General features: G+C 35.9%; 1 long non-coding RNA gene across 1 annotated transcript; it reads left to right on the top strand.

Annotated features, from left to right (window-relative positions):
• Nucleotides 1-2546: 2546 nt before the first annotated feature.
• Nucleotides 2547-7866, top strand: LOC127063438 (uncharacterized). The gene is made up of 3 exons (XR_007781369.1): nt 2547-2651; nt 4430-4556; nt 7732-7866. It is a non-coding gene; the product is annotated as an uncharacterized LOC127063438 (long non-coding RNA).
• The last annotated feature ends 9034 nt before the right edge of the window (nt 7867-16900 follow it).

Here is a 16900-nt window from a genome sequence, read left to right on the forward strand (position 1 = left end):
ACAGGATGAATCGTTCAACTCGAAAAATTGAAATATATTGAAAATAAATGAACTATCAAAAAAAACTTATAATCAATTTCTTTGAAATGACAAGAAACAGAATACGTTAGCAATTTTTTTTTCCAGGTTCAGTATGGAGGAGAATATCAACGCCAAACCTGAATTACAAGTCAAACTAGACATTTTAACTATAAAAGCTTGAAGACACCTATTCCGAAGAATACAAGGAAGTAGTATATACGATCATTTGAAATGCTCCACATTATAAATAAATTACGAAGATTTTAAGAAATATAATCTTATATCATACACAAAAAGATGAATGCTGTAAAAAAAGAAGAGAAAAATATACTAATTACGTAGACCCGTAAGATGAATAAAAATTATACAAAACAAAGGACATCTTTTGAATACAGCAGAAATATAAAACCGTATATTGTAATATATTGTATTATATTACATTAATGCACAATTTCAATGAAAAATTACAGTATACACAGTTAACGAATGTAATGTACTTACTGCATTACCAATAAAAACAAAAATAAAAATATAAAATAGAAAAGGAATCTCATGCGTCCATCAACAACTTTTATTGTAACGACCAAGACTAAAAAATGGCTACTACATGTAAAACCAAAAAAAAGAAAAATTCATTCCGCAAATTCAGAGTTGAATTAGGAGAAAGCGAAGGGTAAAGAAGTAAAACCAGATTTGCAATAGGATAACATGAGACGACGAAAGGTGGCACCAGCAAAAGTGCCATCTTCAGGTAACTAATACTCTCTTGTTAAGAATCTACACTTCTGAAGTTTGAGAAAAATTATTCCGATGTACCAGATTTGTAATAGGATAACACCAGATTAGGACAACGGGCACGAGCAAATATGCCACCACCAGGTAGGTAATACCTTCCTGATACGAATTTAAATTTCCAGAGTATGCGAAAAAATTTTCTGTTCATCCAGGTTTCTAATAGGATAACATGAGAACACTAGAGGTGGCACGAGCAAACGTGGCACTTCCACATAAGTAATACTCTCCTGTTAAGAATCTACAACTCTGGAGTTTGCAAAAATTTTTCCGTAAATCCAGATATGTAATAGGATACCATGATAGTACTAGAGGTGGCATGAGCCCACGTGCCACCTTCAGGTAAGTTATACTCTCCTGTTACTAATTTACATTTCTGGAGTTTGCAAACATTTTCCCGTAGCTCCAGATTTGTAATAGGATAACATGATAGTACTAGAGGTGGCACGAGCACACGTGCCACCTTCAGGTAAGTTATACTCTCCTGTTACTAATTTACATTTCTGGAGTTTGCAAAAATTTTTCCGTAGATCCAGATTTGTAATAGGATAACATGATAGTACTAGAGGTGGCACGAGCACACGTGCCACCTTCAGGTAAGTAATACTCTCCTGTTACTAATTTACATTTCTGGAGTTTGCAAACATTTTCCCGTAGATCCAGATTTGTAATAGGATAACATGATAGTACTAGAGGTGGCACGAGCACACGTGCCACCTTCAGGTAAGTTATACTCTCCTGTTACTAATTTACATTTCTGGAGTTTGCAAAAATTTTTCCGTAGATCCAGATATGTAATAGGATAACATGATAGTACTAGAGGTGGCAGGAGCACACGTGCCACCTCCAAGTAAGTAATACTTTCCTGTTAAGAATCTACAACTCTGGAGTTTGCAAAAATTTTTCCGTAGATCCAGATTTGTAATAGGATAACATGATAGTACTAGAGGTGGCGCGAGCAAACGTGCCACCTCCAAGTAAGTAATGCTCTCCTGTTAAGAATCTACAACTCTGGAGTTTGCAAAAATTTTTCCGTAGATCCAGATTTGTAATAGGATAACATGATAGTACTAGACGTGGCACGAGCACACGTGTTACCTTCAGGTAAGTTATACTCTCCTGTTACTAATTTACATTTCTGGAGTTTGCAAACATTTTCCCGTAGCTCCAGATTTGTAATAGGATAACATGATAGTACTAGAGGTGGCACGAGCAAACGTGCCACCTCCAAGTAAGTAATACTCTCCTGTTAAGAATCTACAACTCTGGAGTTTGGAAAAATTTTTCCGTAGATCCAGATTTGTAATAGGATAACATGATAGTACTAGAGGTGGCGCGAGCAAACGTGCCACCTCCAAGTAAGTAATACTCTCCTGTTACTAATTTACATTTCTGGAGTTTGCAAAAATTTTTCCGTAGATCCAGATATGTAATAGGATAACATGATAGTACTAGAGGTGGCACGAGCAAACGTGCCACCTCCAAGTAAGTAATACTCTCCTGTTAAGAATCTACAACTCTGGAGTTTGCAAACATTTTTCCGTAGATCCAGATTTGTAATAGGATAACATGATAGTACTAGAGGTGGCACGAGCACACGTGCCACCTTCAGGTAAGTAATACTCTTCTGTTACTAATTTACATTTCTGGAGTTTGCAAACATTTTCCCGTAGATCCAGATTTGTAATAGGATAACATGATAGTACTAGAGGTGGCAGGAGCACACGTGCCACCTCCAAGTAAGTAATACTCTCCTGTTAAGAATCTACAACTCTGGAGTTTGCAAAAATTTTTCCGTAGATCCAGATTTGTAATAGGATAACATGATAGTACTAGAGGTGGCGCGAGCAAACGTGCCACCTCCAAGTAAGTAATGCTCTCCTGTTAAGAATCTACAACTCTGGAGTTTGCAAAAATTTTTCCGTAGATCCAGATTTGTAATAGGATAACATGATAGTACTAGAGGTGGCACGAGCACACGTGTTACCTTCAGGTAAGTTATAGTCTCCTGTTACTAATTTACATTTCTGGAGTTTGCAAACATTTTCCCGTAGCTCCAGATTTGTAATAGGATAACATGATAGTACTAGAGGTGGCACGAGCAAACGTGCCACCTCCAAGTAAGTAATACTCTCCTGTTAAGAATCTACAACTCTGGAGTTTCCAAAAATTTTTCCGTAGATCCAGATTTGTAATAGGATAACATGATAGTACTAGAGGTGGCGCGAGCAAACGTGCCACCTCCAAGTAAGTAATACTCTCCTGTTAAGAATCTGCAACTCTGGAGTTTGCAAAAATTTTTCCGTAGATCCAGATTTGTAATAGGATAACATGATAGTACTAGAGGTGGCACGAGAGCACGTGCCACCTTCAGGTAAGTAATACTCTCCTATTACTAATTTACATTTCTGGAGTTTGCAAACATTTTCCTGTAGCTCCAGAATTGTAATAGGATAACATCATAGTACTAGAGGTGGCACGAGCACACATGCCACCTTCAGGTAAGTTATACTCTCCTGTTACTAATTTACATTTCTGGAGTTTGCAAACATTTTCCCGTAGCTCCAGATTTGTAATAGGATAACATGATAGTACTAGAGGTGGCACGAGCAAACGTGCCACCTCCAAGTAAGTAATACTCTCCTGTTACTAATATACATTTCTGGAGTTTGCAAACATTTTCCCGTAGATCCAGATTTGTAATAGGATAACATGATAGTACTAGAGGTGGCACGAGCACACTTGCCACCTTCAGGTAAGTAATACTCTCCTGTTACTAATTTACATTTCTGGAGTTTGCAAATATTTTCCCGTAGCTCCAGATTTGTAATAGGATAACATGATAGTACTAGAGGTGGCACGAGCACACGTGCCACCTCCAAGTAAGTAATACTCTCCTGTTAAGAATCTACAACTCTGGAATTTGCAAAAATTTTTCCGTAGATCCAGATTTGTAATAGGATAACATGATAGTACTAGAGGTGGCACGAGCACACGTGCCACCTTCAGGTAAGTTATACTCTCCTGTTACTAATTTACATTTCTGGAGTTTGCAAACATTTTCCCGTAGCTCCAGATTTGTAATAGGATAACATGATAGTACTAGAGGTGGCACGAGCAAACGTGCCACCTCCAAGTAAGTAATACTCTCCTGTTACTAATATACATTTCTGGAGTTTGCAAACATTTTCCCGTAGATCCAGATTTGTAATAGGATAACATGATAGTACTAGAGGTGGCACGAGCACACGTGCCACCTTCAGGTAAGTTATACTCTCCTGTTACTAATTTACATTTCTGGAGTTTGCAAAAATTTTTCCGTAGATCCAGATATGTAATAGGATAACATGATAGTACTAGAGGTGGCGCGAGCAAACGTGCCACCTCCAAGTAAGTAATACTCTCCTGTTACTAATTTACATTTCTGGAGTTTGCAAAAATTTTTCCGTAGATCCAGATATGTAATAGGATAACATAATAGTACTAGAGGTGGCACGAGCAAACGTGCCACCTCCAAGTAAGTAATACTCTCCTGTTAAGAATCTACAACTCTGGAGTTTGCAAACATTTTTCCGTAGATCCAGATTTGTAATAGGATAACATGATAGTACTAGAGGTGGCACGAGCACACGTGCCACCTTCAGGTAAGTAATACTCTCCTGTTACTAATTTACATTTCTGGAGTTTGCAAACATTTTCCCGTAGATCCAGATTTGTAATAGGATAACATGATAGTACTAGAGGTGGCAGGAGCACACGTGCCACCTCCAAGTAAGTAATACTCTCCTGTTAAGAATCTACAACTCTGGAGTTTGCAAAAATTTTTCCGTAGATCCAGATTTGTAATAGGATAACATGATAGTACTAGAGGTGGCGCGAGCAAACGTGCCACCTCCAAGTAAGTAATGCTCTCCTGTGAAGAATCTACAACTCTGGAGTTTGCAAAAATTTTTCCGTAGATCCAGATTTGTAATAGGATAACATGATAGTACTAGAGGTGGCACGAGCACACGTGTTACCTTCAGGTAAGTTATAGTCTCCTGTTACTAATTTACATTTCTGGAGTTTGCAAACATTTTTCCGTAGATCCAGATTTGTAATAGGATAACATGATAGTACTAGAGGTGGCGCGAGCAAACGTGCCACCTCCAAGTAAGTAATACTCTCCTGTTACTAATTTACATTTCTGGAGTTTGCAAATATTTTCCCGTAGCTCCAGATTTGTAATAGGATAACATGATAGTACTAGAGGTGGCACGAGCACACGTGCCACCTCCAAGTAAGTAATACTCTCCTGTTAAGAATCTACAACTCTGGAGTTTGCAAAAATTTTTCCGTAGGTCCAGATTTGTAATAGGATAACATGATAGTACTAGAGGTGGCACGAGCACACGTGCCACCTTCAGGTAAGTTATACTCTCCTGTTACTAATTTAGATTTCTGGAGTTTGCAAAAATTTTCCCGTAGCTCCAGATTTGTAATAGGATAACATGATAGTACTAGAGGTGGCACGAGCAAACGTGCCACCTCCAAGTAAGTAATACTCTCCTGTTACTAATATACATTTCTGGAGTTTGCAAACATTTTCCCGTAGATCCAGATTTGTAATGGGATAACATGATAGTACTAGAGGTGGCACGAGCACACTTGCCACCTTCAGGTAAGTAATACTCTCCTGTTACTAATTTACATTTCTGGAGTTTGCAAATATTTTCCCGTAGCTCCAGATTTGTAATAGGATAACATGATAGTACTAGAGGTGGCGCGAGCAAACGTGCCACCTCCAAGTAAGTAATGCTCTCCTGTTAAGAATCTACAACTCTGGAGTTTGCAAAAATTTTTCCGTAGATCCAGATTTGTAATAGGATAACATGATAGTACTAGAGGTGGCACGAGCACACGTGTTACCTTCTGGTAAGTTATAGTCTCCTTTTACTAATTTACATTTCTGGAGTTTGCAAACATTTTCCCGTAGCTCCAGATTTGTAATAGGATAACATGATAGTACTAGAGGTGGCACGAGCAAACGTGCCACCTCCAAGTAAGTAATACTCTCCTGTTAAGAATCTACAACTCTGGAGTTTCCAAAAATTTTTCCGTAGATCCAGATTTGTAATAGGATAACATGATAGTACTAGAGGTGGCGCGAGCAAACGTGCCACCTCCAAGTAAGTAATACTCTCCTGTTAAGAATCTGCAACTCTGGAGTTTGCAAAAATTTTTCCGTAGATCCAGATTTGTAATAGGATAACATGATAGTACTAGAGGTGGCACGAGAGCACGTGCCACCTTCAGGTAAGTAATACTCTCCTATTACTAATTTACATTTCTGGAGTTTGCAAACATTTTCCCGTATATCCAGATTTGTAATAGGATAACATGATAGTACTAGAGGTGGCACGAGCACACGTGCCACCTTCAGGTAAGTTATACTCTCCTGTTACTAATTTACATTTCTGGAGTTTGCAAACATTTTTCCGTAGATCCAGATTTGTAATAGGATAACATGATAGTACTAGAGGTGGCGCGAGCAAACGTGCCACCTCCAAGTAAGTAATACTCTCCTGTTACTAATTTACATTTCTGGAGTTTGCAAATATTTTCCCGTAGCTCCAGATTTGTAATAGGATAACATGATAGTACTAGAGGTGGCACGAGCACACGTGCCACCTCCAAGTAAGTAATACTCTCCTGTTAAGAATCTACAACTCTGGAGTTTGCAAAAATTTTTCCGTAGGTCCAGATTTGTAATAGGATAACATGATAGTACTAGAGGTGGCACGAGCACACGTGCCACCTTCAGGTAAGTTATACTCTCCTGTTACTAATTTAGATTTCTGGAGTTTGCAAAAATTTTCCCGTAGCTCCAGATTTGTAATAGGATAACATGATAGTACTAGAGGTGGCACGAGCAAACGTGCCACCTCCAAGTAAGTAATACTCTCCTGTTACTAATATACATTTCTGGAGTTTGCAAACATTTTCCCGTAGATCCAGATTTGTAATGGGATAACATGATAGTACTAGAGGTGGCACGAGCACACTTGCCACCTTCAGGTAAGTAATACTCTCCTGTTACTAATTTACATTTCTGGAGTTTGCAAATATTTTCCCGTAGCTCCAGATTTGTAATAGGATAACATGATAGTACTAGAGGTGGCGCGAGCAAACGTGCCACCTCCAAGTAAGTAATGCTCTCCTGTTAAGAATCTACAACTCTGGAGTTTGCAAAAATTTTTCCGTAGATCCAGATTTGTAATAGGATAACATGATAGTACTAGAGGTGGCACGAGCACACGTGTTACCTTCTGGTAAGTTATAGTCTCCTTTTACTAATTTACATTTCTGGAGTTTGCAAACATTTTCCCGTAGCTCCAGATTTGTAATAGGATAACATGATAGTACTAGAGGTGGCACGAGCAAACGTGCCACCTCCAAGTAAGTAATACTCTCCTGTTAAGAATCTACAACTCTGGAGTTTCCAAAAATTTTTCCGTAGATCCAGATTTGTAATAGGATAACATGATAGTACTAGAGGTGGCGCGAGCAAACGTGCCACCTCCAAGTAAGTAATACTCTCCTGTTAAGAATCTGCAACTCTGGAGTTTGCAAAAATTTTTCCGTAGATCCAGATTTGTAATAGGATAACATGATAGTACTAGAGGTGGCACGAGAGCACGTGCCACCTTCAGGTAAGTAATACTCTCCTATTACTAATTTACATTTCTGGAGTTTGCAAACATTTTCCCGTATATCCAGATTTGTAATAGGATAACATGATAGTACTAGAGGTGGCACGAGCACACGTGCCACCTTCAGGTAAGTTATACTCTCCTGTTACTAATTTACATTTCTGGAGTTTGCAAACATTTTCCTGTAGCTCCAGAATTGTAATAGGATAACATGATAGTACTAGAGGTGGCACGAGCACACGTGCCACCTTCAGGTAAGTTATACTCTCCTGTTACTAATTTACATTTCTGGAGTTTGCAAACATTTTCCCGTAGCTCCAGATTTGTAATAGGATAACATGATAGTACTAGAGGTGGCACGAGCAAACGTGCCACCTCCAAGTAAGTAATACTCTCCTGTTACTAATATACATTTCTGGAGTTTGCAAACATTTCCCGTAGATTTAGATTTGTAATAGGATAACATGATAGTACTAGAGGTGGCACGAGCACACTTGCCACCTTCAGGTAAGTAATACTCTCCTGTTACTAATTTACATTTCTGGAGTTTGCAAATATTTTTCCGTAGATCCAGATTTGTAATAGGATAACATGATAGTACTAGAGGTGGCACGAGAGCACGTGCCACCTTCAGGTAAGTAATACTCTCCTGTTACTAATTTACATTTCTGGAGTTTGCAAACATTTTCCCGTAGATCCAGATTTGTAATAGGATAACATGATAGTACTAGAGGTGGCACGAGCACACGTGCCACCTTCAGGTAAGTTATACTCTCCTGTTACTAATTTACATTTCTGGAGTTTGCAAAAAATTTCCCGTAGCTCCAGATTTGTAATAGGATAACATGATAGTACTAGAGGTGGCACGAGCAAACGTGCCACCTCCAAGTAAGTAATACTCTCCTGTTAAGAATCTACAACTCTGGAGTTTGCAAAAATTTTTCCGTAGATCCAGATTTGTAATAGGATAACATGATAGTACTAGAGGTGGCACGAGCACACGTGCCACCTTCAGGTAAGTAATACTCTCCTGTTACTAATTTACATTTCTGGAGTTTGCAAACATTTTCCCGTAGCTCCAGATTTCTAATAGGATAACATGATAGTACTAGAGGTGGCACGAGCACACGTGCCACCTCCAAGTAAGTAATACTCTCCTGTTAAGAATCTACAACTGTGGAATTTGCAAGAATTTTTCCTTAGATCCAGATTTGTAATAGGATAGCATGATAGTACTAGAGGTGGCACGAGCACACGTGCCACCTCCAAGTAAGTAATACTCTCCTGTTAAGAATCTACAACTCTGGAGTTTGCAAAAATTTTGCCGTTGATCCAGATTGTTAATAGGATTTCATGGTAGTACTAGAGGTGGCACGAGCAAACGTGCCACCTTCAGGTAAGTTATACTCTCCTGATACTTATTTACATTTCTGGAGTTTGCAAAAATTTTCCCGTAGCTCCAGATTTGTAATAGGATAACATGATAGTACTAAAGGTGGCACGAGCAAACGTTCCACCTCCTAGTAAGTAATACTCTCCTGTTAAGAATCTACAACTCTGGAGTTTGCAAACATTTTCCCGTAGCTCCAGATTTGTAATAGGATAACATGATAGTACTAGAGGTGGCACGAGCAAACGTGCCACCTCCAAGTAAGTAATACTCTCCTGTTAAGGATCTACAACTCTGGAGTTTGCAAAAATTTTTCGGTAGATCCAGATTTGTAATAGGATAACATGAGAGTACTAGATGTGGCACGACCAAACGTGCCACCTCCAGGTAAGTAATACTCTCCTGTTGAGAATCTACAACATTGGAGTTTGCAAAAATTTTCCCGTAGATCCAGGTTTGTAATAGGATAACATCATAGTACTAGTGGTGGCACTAGCAAACGTGCTATCTCCTGGTGAGTAATACTCTCCTGTTACTTATTCACATTTCTGGAGTTTGTAAAAATTTTTCCGTAGATCCAGGTTTGTAATAGGATAACATGAGAGTACTAGAGGTGGCTCGAGCAAACGTGCCACCTCCAGGTATGTAATACTCTCCTGTTAATTATTCTCTTTTGGAGGGTGCTTGGCAAATTTTTGCGTATTTTCTAATTTCTTATAGGATTGCCTTAAGTTGCTAGAGTCCTCCATGTAAATTATTTTTCCCAATTCATTATTTCGTTTTCTTGTGTGCTGTACATTTTTTTCGTTATAGCGAATTTTATAACAGTGTCATATCGTTTCCATGAAGTGATTTTCACACACCTGTCATCCCCTTTGAATTCTTATATCCTTTTCAAATTTTAATATTCTGTATTGCACGAGAATTTTTCTTGTTAGTCGCGGTTTGTTTCAGTTGCACAGTCATTTTCCCATAGGTACTTCCCTGCAACGTTTCCACTTTTGCTATATTAATCGTTCTCATTGCAAAATTCAATTTGTAGATGTCATTTGTATTGTAATTGTTCCTGTAAATTGAGAATTGTATTAGAATAGTTCTTTTGTTTCGTGTAATTTTTTTCTAGGTGACTATTGTGGGGAAGGATTATAGGTTTCTCAAGTATTGTGGTTATTTTGTAATAAGAACATATACTTTTATTCATGATAATCGTTTATTTTATTTTAATTATATGTTTTTACAAAATACATTCTATTTTGACTTAATTATACAAAATGCTATTTAATTTAATTCTATATTATGTAATTTTATGACATGTATCTTACTGTGGTATAATATACAGAATTTATTTATTTGTCTATATTAATGTATTCATGTAATTGGATTTGGTGTAAGTACACTTTTTATTATTTCTTTCGTACAACTTTTTTTTTGACTGATATCCATATTTTGTTGTTGACTTAATCTTCTGTTTCTCGGATTTCTCATCCTTTTTGCATTCGTCTACAAACATGGAATTGTAAAAGTCTTCCTTCTCTATCTTCTGTTCCTTGTTCTTATCTGCTATTTCCTCTTGTCGTCACTAATTGCTGATTCTTGAAAAAATTTATAATTTATTTAATTATTTTTAGATATATGTAGATAAGTGCAAAATAAAGCAATTAAATTAATGTTAACAGACTTACTTTTCTTCTTTAATTCCTTGATCAAAAATTCCAGCATGCGGCCTGACAGCGTCTGATCAGCGATGTAACATTATACTTTTTTGTAACTCACAAACCTATAGTTTAATTTATAACATCTCATAATAATAAATGATCCGTTATGGCATATCATTGAATTCGTCTCAACGAATGCCATAGTATTTTGAAAAAGAATATATATTTCCATTAAAATAATTAAATTTCGCTTTGAAATTTAGTTCACTATTCGACTTGTAAATAAAATTGGCACTATATGATCCCTTCATACCAAACATATTTGTAAAAAAATTTTATTTACAGATACACTTTTTATGAGATATTCCGATTTTTTTTTATATAAATGGTACACCTTGTAGATAAATATGCAAAAGGGTTACTAGGTTTCACCCTGTCGTTGTCTCAAGCAGCACATTTGGACGTTCATTGAGTCGACCGTAATTAGAGACGATTCATAAGGCTTGTGTCTCTTTCATGTCAAGGACAATTCGCGTTGGGAATTTCACGTTTCGAAATGAAGGCACCAAAAGGAGCATTATTCTCGACGCGTTAACAACGATGTTATCATTGTCTCTCTTCGTAACGATGATCGTGATGTCGAGATATCTTTTTGGAAAGGGTCATATCATTCCTTCGGAGGAGAGATGTCTTTTCACGTTTACAACAGTTTAACTTACTTCGAAATATATTTAAAAGAAACGTACGAAACAAATTTTTTATTTGCACATTCTAAATTTAAAGAAATAATTCTTTAAAGAATAAATTCCTCAAAGAAAAATACCCTTCGAAATGCCGCACATCTTTTTCGTTACTACAATCGGACAAGGGTTAGTTATTAATTTTTTGGAAGAAGATTATTTGGTCCAAAGTTAATTTAACGCTGTACCAGCGGCGATTGTGCGAAGCTACGTAACTACGTGCAATTATGGCAACGGCAACAGCTGGGTATAACTTTAACGATAACTTCGTTCCCAGTGTGTAACGGTAATAATTAAATTGTTCGCGTCGCGAAACTTGAGCAAATTGAATGAGCGCCATTTCAATCGAAAGCACCAAGCTCGTTTCTTCTAACCCTTAATCACCCTTCGCTATTTCATCTATTGAAATTTGCTTTTTTATAGGAAACGTCGATATCATCATGAAACTGTAATTAATAGGAATTCAAGAAATATCGAATAATCTTTTTTCTCTTTTACATTACTAATATGGATAGTGTTCAATTAATCGAATCGCTGCAAGTATTATAGATATCTAATGATATAAATATCGGCCTCACGTTATATGTATTATGTATATTCAAAATAAGGTAATTAATAGATTCTGATGAGAATACTTTCTCCACTTTGTAGAGCTTCTCTTTTCCATGTTTTTTCCGTTATCTTTCCGTTTCCATCATATAAAGGAAAGTACTATTGTCTAACAATAAGAATAATCTTCACATATAGAAAGACAACTCACAATGGGAAATCAAGATATAATATAATTCTAAGATTTTGAGATAAGATTAAAAATTACATTATAGTTATAACATATACTTTGTGTAGCGGATTGTCTTTCTTGTTTCACGAAATCAATTTCAATTTGGAAATTTGATAGTTATTTAATTCAACGAGATTTCTATTATATTATCAACATAGCTAGAAGAGAAAAAAATAATTATTTCTTTTTTATAAAATTCTTGAGAACACAATAGTTTCACTTAAAAAAAATTTTTTTATGTTATTCATTATGTTAGCAAATATCAGTAAATGTAACCTATATTTGAACGGAAGCAGCGATGTTGCTGTGACAAGCGCCAAGTTTATAGTGTAAAGAGACCCGAAATTGATCTGATTAATATATGGAACTTTGTTTCCTTTTTTCTTTTACTAATACTAACTAATTTTTTATTTTTTTTACAATACATTCGAGATGTTTCTTTAATGTATTTTAAGTGTGAAGCAACAATGTATTTTATTTTTAATTATATTTTTATATCTCATAATAGATTCACCAGTGTCCCTATCTAAAGACGGTATTTTTTATTTATTTTAATGCCAAGAAGACAATCTCCAGAATATGTTACCTTGATAATGGCAGTTTTCATGCTAATATTTACAACAAAAAAGAGATGCCTACATCATGAACATATACCAAATACTTATTTTTCACACAAAAACTTTTTTACTTTATTTATACAAAATAAACTAAAGCTAACCGATACATATGAATAGATGTGAAGGGATAACAAAAGATATGTATAGGTATACATGAAAGGTAAGTTGGGCAAAGTGGATGAGCAACATCGACCAGACGCTTCTAATGTACCTTATTGTTCGAGGTTCCTATATTTACCTGCTAGCAAGTTTCTCAATCGTTTCTATCATAATTTTCAAAAATCTAACGAAGATATTACTTGACGTTAACGCAATTTATATTTCCCCAAAGAAATATTCAGAACAACAACAGCTAATCAATAACAATTTTCACTCCAGATAACAAAAAGTTAGATTTACAGGAATGGAAAATGATACTGACGAAGAACGATGTAACAAAAGCTTAAAAACATTTTCGACGTATGGTCAAATTTCAGCGAGTAACAAGTTTGAATATAAAAATCCTTTCAAATTTTACAAACAATCTGCTACGCATACACATACATATTCGCACATATATACATACACACACACTTGCCTACGCGTACATATACATATATAACGATTGACGAGTTTTCAATCCCAAAACAGTCAGACATAACATCGACCATTATATTGTAAAAATAAAGCAAGAATGAACAACAAAGGTAATCGGCTTCGATCCCAGAGTTATTTTCGTGCGGTCAACGTCGATAACGCGTTCACATAATCGAGCAAGTGTTGGGTAACGAGCTTTCGTGAAATGCGCTACCACAGGACGTACAATAAGTGCTGGAAGTGGGATGAGGGTGAGAGTATTCGCGAATATTTCGTACGAACTTGTATTCCGGTGCACATTCTGCCATAGCACCGCGGTGCATAAATTTCCCGTTGCCTGCTATGGTTTATGCCGGCAGGATTAAATAACTTGACCCAGTAGCAACATATCATGCTTCTCGTGGTGTACGCTTCTCCTCCTCTTCCTCTTGTGAGCGCGCGCGTACTCTGGTGTACGTGGATACATTGGTGGCTTTTATATGCGTGCACACGTATACACGTGTCTCCCTTTCCCTCTCTCTCTTTTTCTCTTCCTTTCTGTCCATCTCTGTTTCTCTGTCTTCCTCTTTCACTATAGGTATATGATTTTATAATATAGAATATATGTTTGATATTTGATATTATATATATATATATATATTAAATATATTTATTCCTTAAATTAATAATATTTTCTTTTTAAATAATTTCACTTATTTAAGTATTTTATTCGATACACTTAAGTATATAAATAAATAATGTATCGTTTTCTTTTCATTTTATGTTATTATGTATGTATGTACATACACTATCTTTTTATTTTTTTTCTAATCATCATATTTATAAGTGTTAGTACATATCTTTAAATTTGGTTCTATACTACTATATCTGTACATAAATATATATATATATATATATATATATATATATATATGTATGTATGTATGTATGTATGTGAGCTTTGTATTCAAGCTCGTATTACCATACGTGCTTTCGCTTACGAATGTACGAAAGCTCGAATACACGTGCGCACACTGACCACATCTCGACGTGCGTGTCCGTGCATACTCGACCTGAAACGTTCCTACGTGCCTTCTAAGCCCACCTCCGAATTCCTTCAAATTTCACCAAGTGCATACACGTTATCAAGATACCAAAGCTTCCATCGAATTTAGAGCTTATAGTTGTTGTTAATATTGACATAGCTATCATATAGTAAAGAATTTTAGAGAATCGTTATTGATCCATCGATAACACGTTTAAAGTCAAATGATTTCATTGCACGTACGATAAATTAGTTTTTTATCGAGATTATGATTAAATGTAATTCGAGGTCGATAGTAGATATCTATGTACATGTTTATGTACGTGTACGCGTATATGTATGCCTGTTTGTCCATGCACATATATACCTATGTATGAAATAATCAAAACGCATTGCTAATCAAGATGTTTCCATTCTATTCGATTTCCAGCATGTTATCGAGCATCATCTTGATTACATTTGCCTTTTAATACTATTCGATATCGAATCAAACCACTTTTTCCCTTTTACAAGTATCACTTTATCTCTATTGATCATTTGCATTGCTTTGATTAATAAGTCGATCGCGAGAGAATCATTGTATTTGCGTGTTCGGCGCTTCGCTTTGTAATTATTCCTAGAGGTATCAGGAACAGTGCGATTTCCGGTACGATTAATACGATGTACGAGCGATACTAAAGCGTTAGAATATCTTAGAGAAAGAGAGAATAAGAGAGTATATGTGTATATGTACAGCAATTGTATACAGTCGATTATTATACTCTCTCTCAGAGACTCTGGCACAGTTACCATCGAGATTACGAGGTGAACAACGAAACGCACTCGGGCCAAATTTATAGAATGCTTTCACGTGTGAAAGAGAGAGAGAGAGAGAAAGAGAGGGAGAGAGAGAGAAAGAAAGAAAGAGAAAGAAAGAGAGAGAGAGAGAGAGAGAGAGAGAGAGAGAGAGAGAGAGAGAGAGAGAGAGAGAGAGATAGAATGCGTGAGAAATATTCATGTACACTTCTACAATGTTTCCATGAAGGAATGCATAATAAGTCAGTGATTGAAATGATTCAGTGACTCGAACAAACTCAGCAACGCAAAATTAAAAATCATTTTTTACAACATTAATATAAACACTTTAATTTTCGTTTCTTCTCAAATAATCCCAGATTTAAATTTTGTCGAATAAAATATCATATTATTAACTTTAAAATTAACATTTCTATTCTTTTATCTGAAAATATAGAATTTAAATAATATTTTATTTTATATCAACATCAAATAGCAAGTTCGAAATGATTGTGTATAATATCTTCGTATTTTCAACGATTCCATTTTTATTCGTTATTAATTAATCTTTATTCGTTATCCATTTTCGTTTTATTTCATTATTAATATTGTTTCGTATATATCGTAACGATCATAACGAATCGATTATTTTTCAAAATTAAATTTTGTTGTGAAAAAATAATAAAATTCTGAAATATTTTCTATAATCAAATTATATATTTAAATAAAAAATTATTTGAAACTAATCATTATCGTTCCAACGAATAATTAAAATTGAAATTAAAATATAAATAATAAAAAAAAAAATAATGAAAGAAGAAAAGTAACAATATACGTGTAATTTACAATAGTCGAATTTAAAAACATTTTTCGATAAACTTCTAAAAATAATCAGACGATAATATTATTCTCATAATGAGCCTTGCTTAAGCGTGTTTCTTCACTAAAGCTAATAGCATTCGGTGTGTTAACGTGAACGTGTAAATAGGATCCTCTTCCCATAGGTGCAGGTTATGCACCATGCAGGATGTTTCACCACTCTTGACTCTACGTTCACGCATTCTCACCTACCCTCTTGCTCTAGCATGGTTTCATCGTACGAGAGAATTCTCTTCTCATCGATCGTTGGTAGAAAGGGTGAGTCGTGCATTCCATCGTATAGCAGATAGCTCGAGAGATGGTTCTATAGAAGGAAGAGGAAAGACAGACAGAGAAAGAGAGAGAGAGAGAGAGAGGGAGGGAGAGAGAGATGCGTGGAGAAGCATCATCTCCCTTGCAAGTATCGTCGCCATCGTCGTCGTCGTCGTCGTCGTCGTCGTCGTCGTCGTTGTCGTTGTAGTCGTCATCGTCGTCGTCGTTGTCGTTGTCGTGGAAATTGGATCGGTCACTCGATATCGCAGTCGGTATTCTCGAAATTCGAGCCCTGTCACGACACACACGACCCCATCCCCTATTAATATTAAATTCCGCTTGCTCTCGGTAATACGATGGTAGCATCATGATCTTCTTTATACTTTGTAGGAGTTTGATATGTCCTCTTCCTTGTCTTTTATATTCTCTCCTTCTTAGTGTTTTTAGTTCCTAATTTTTATTAAATTCGCATTGATGATCATTAAATGTTGATAAAAAAATATACAAAATTATTAGAAAATATGTAGATGTTACATTATTGATAGTTATTGAAAAAATCATTTCTTGAAAAGCATCGACCGTGTTGAAAAACGTTCATAATATTAATACCATAGTACGATCTGATATTTATGAGAATAATCGTTAAAATACAATTTAGCAATCGATTTCAGCACAGTGAAAAGAGAAGAGCAGCAAAGTCGAGTTTG

This window comes from Vespula vulgaris, chromosome 4 (assembly GCF_905475345.1).
Source record: "Vespula vulgaris chromosome 4, iyVesVulg1.1, whole genome shotgun sequence".
Lineage (NCBI taxonomy): Eukaryota > Metazoa > Arthropoda > Insecta > Hymenoptera > Vespidae > Vespula > Vespula vulgaris.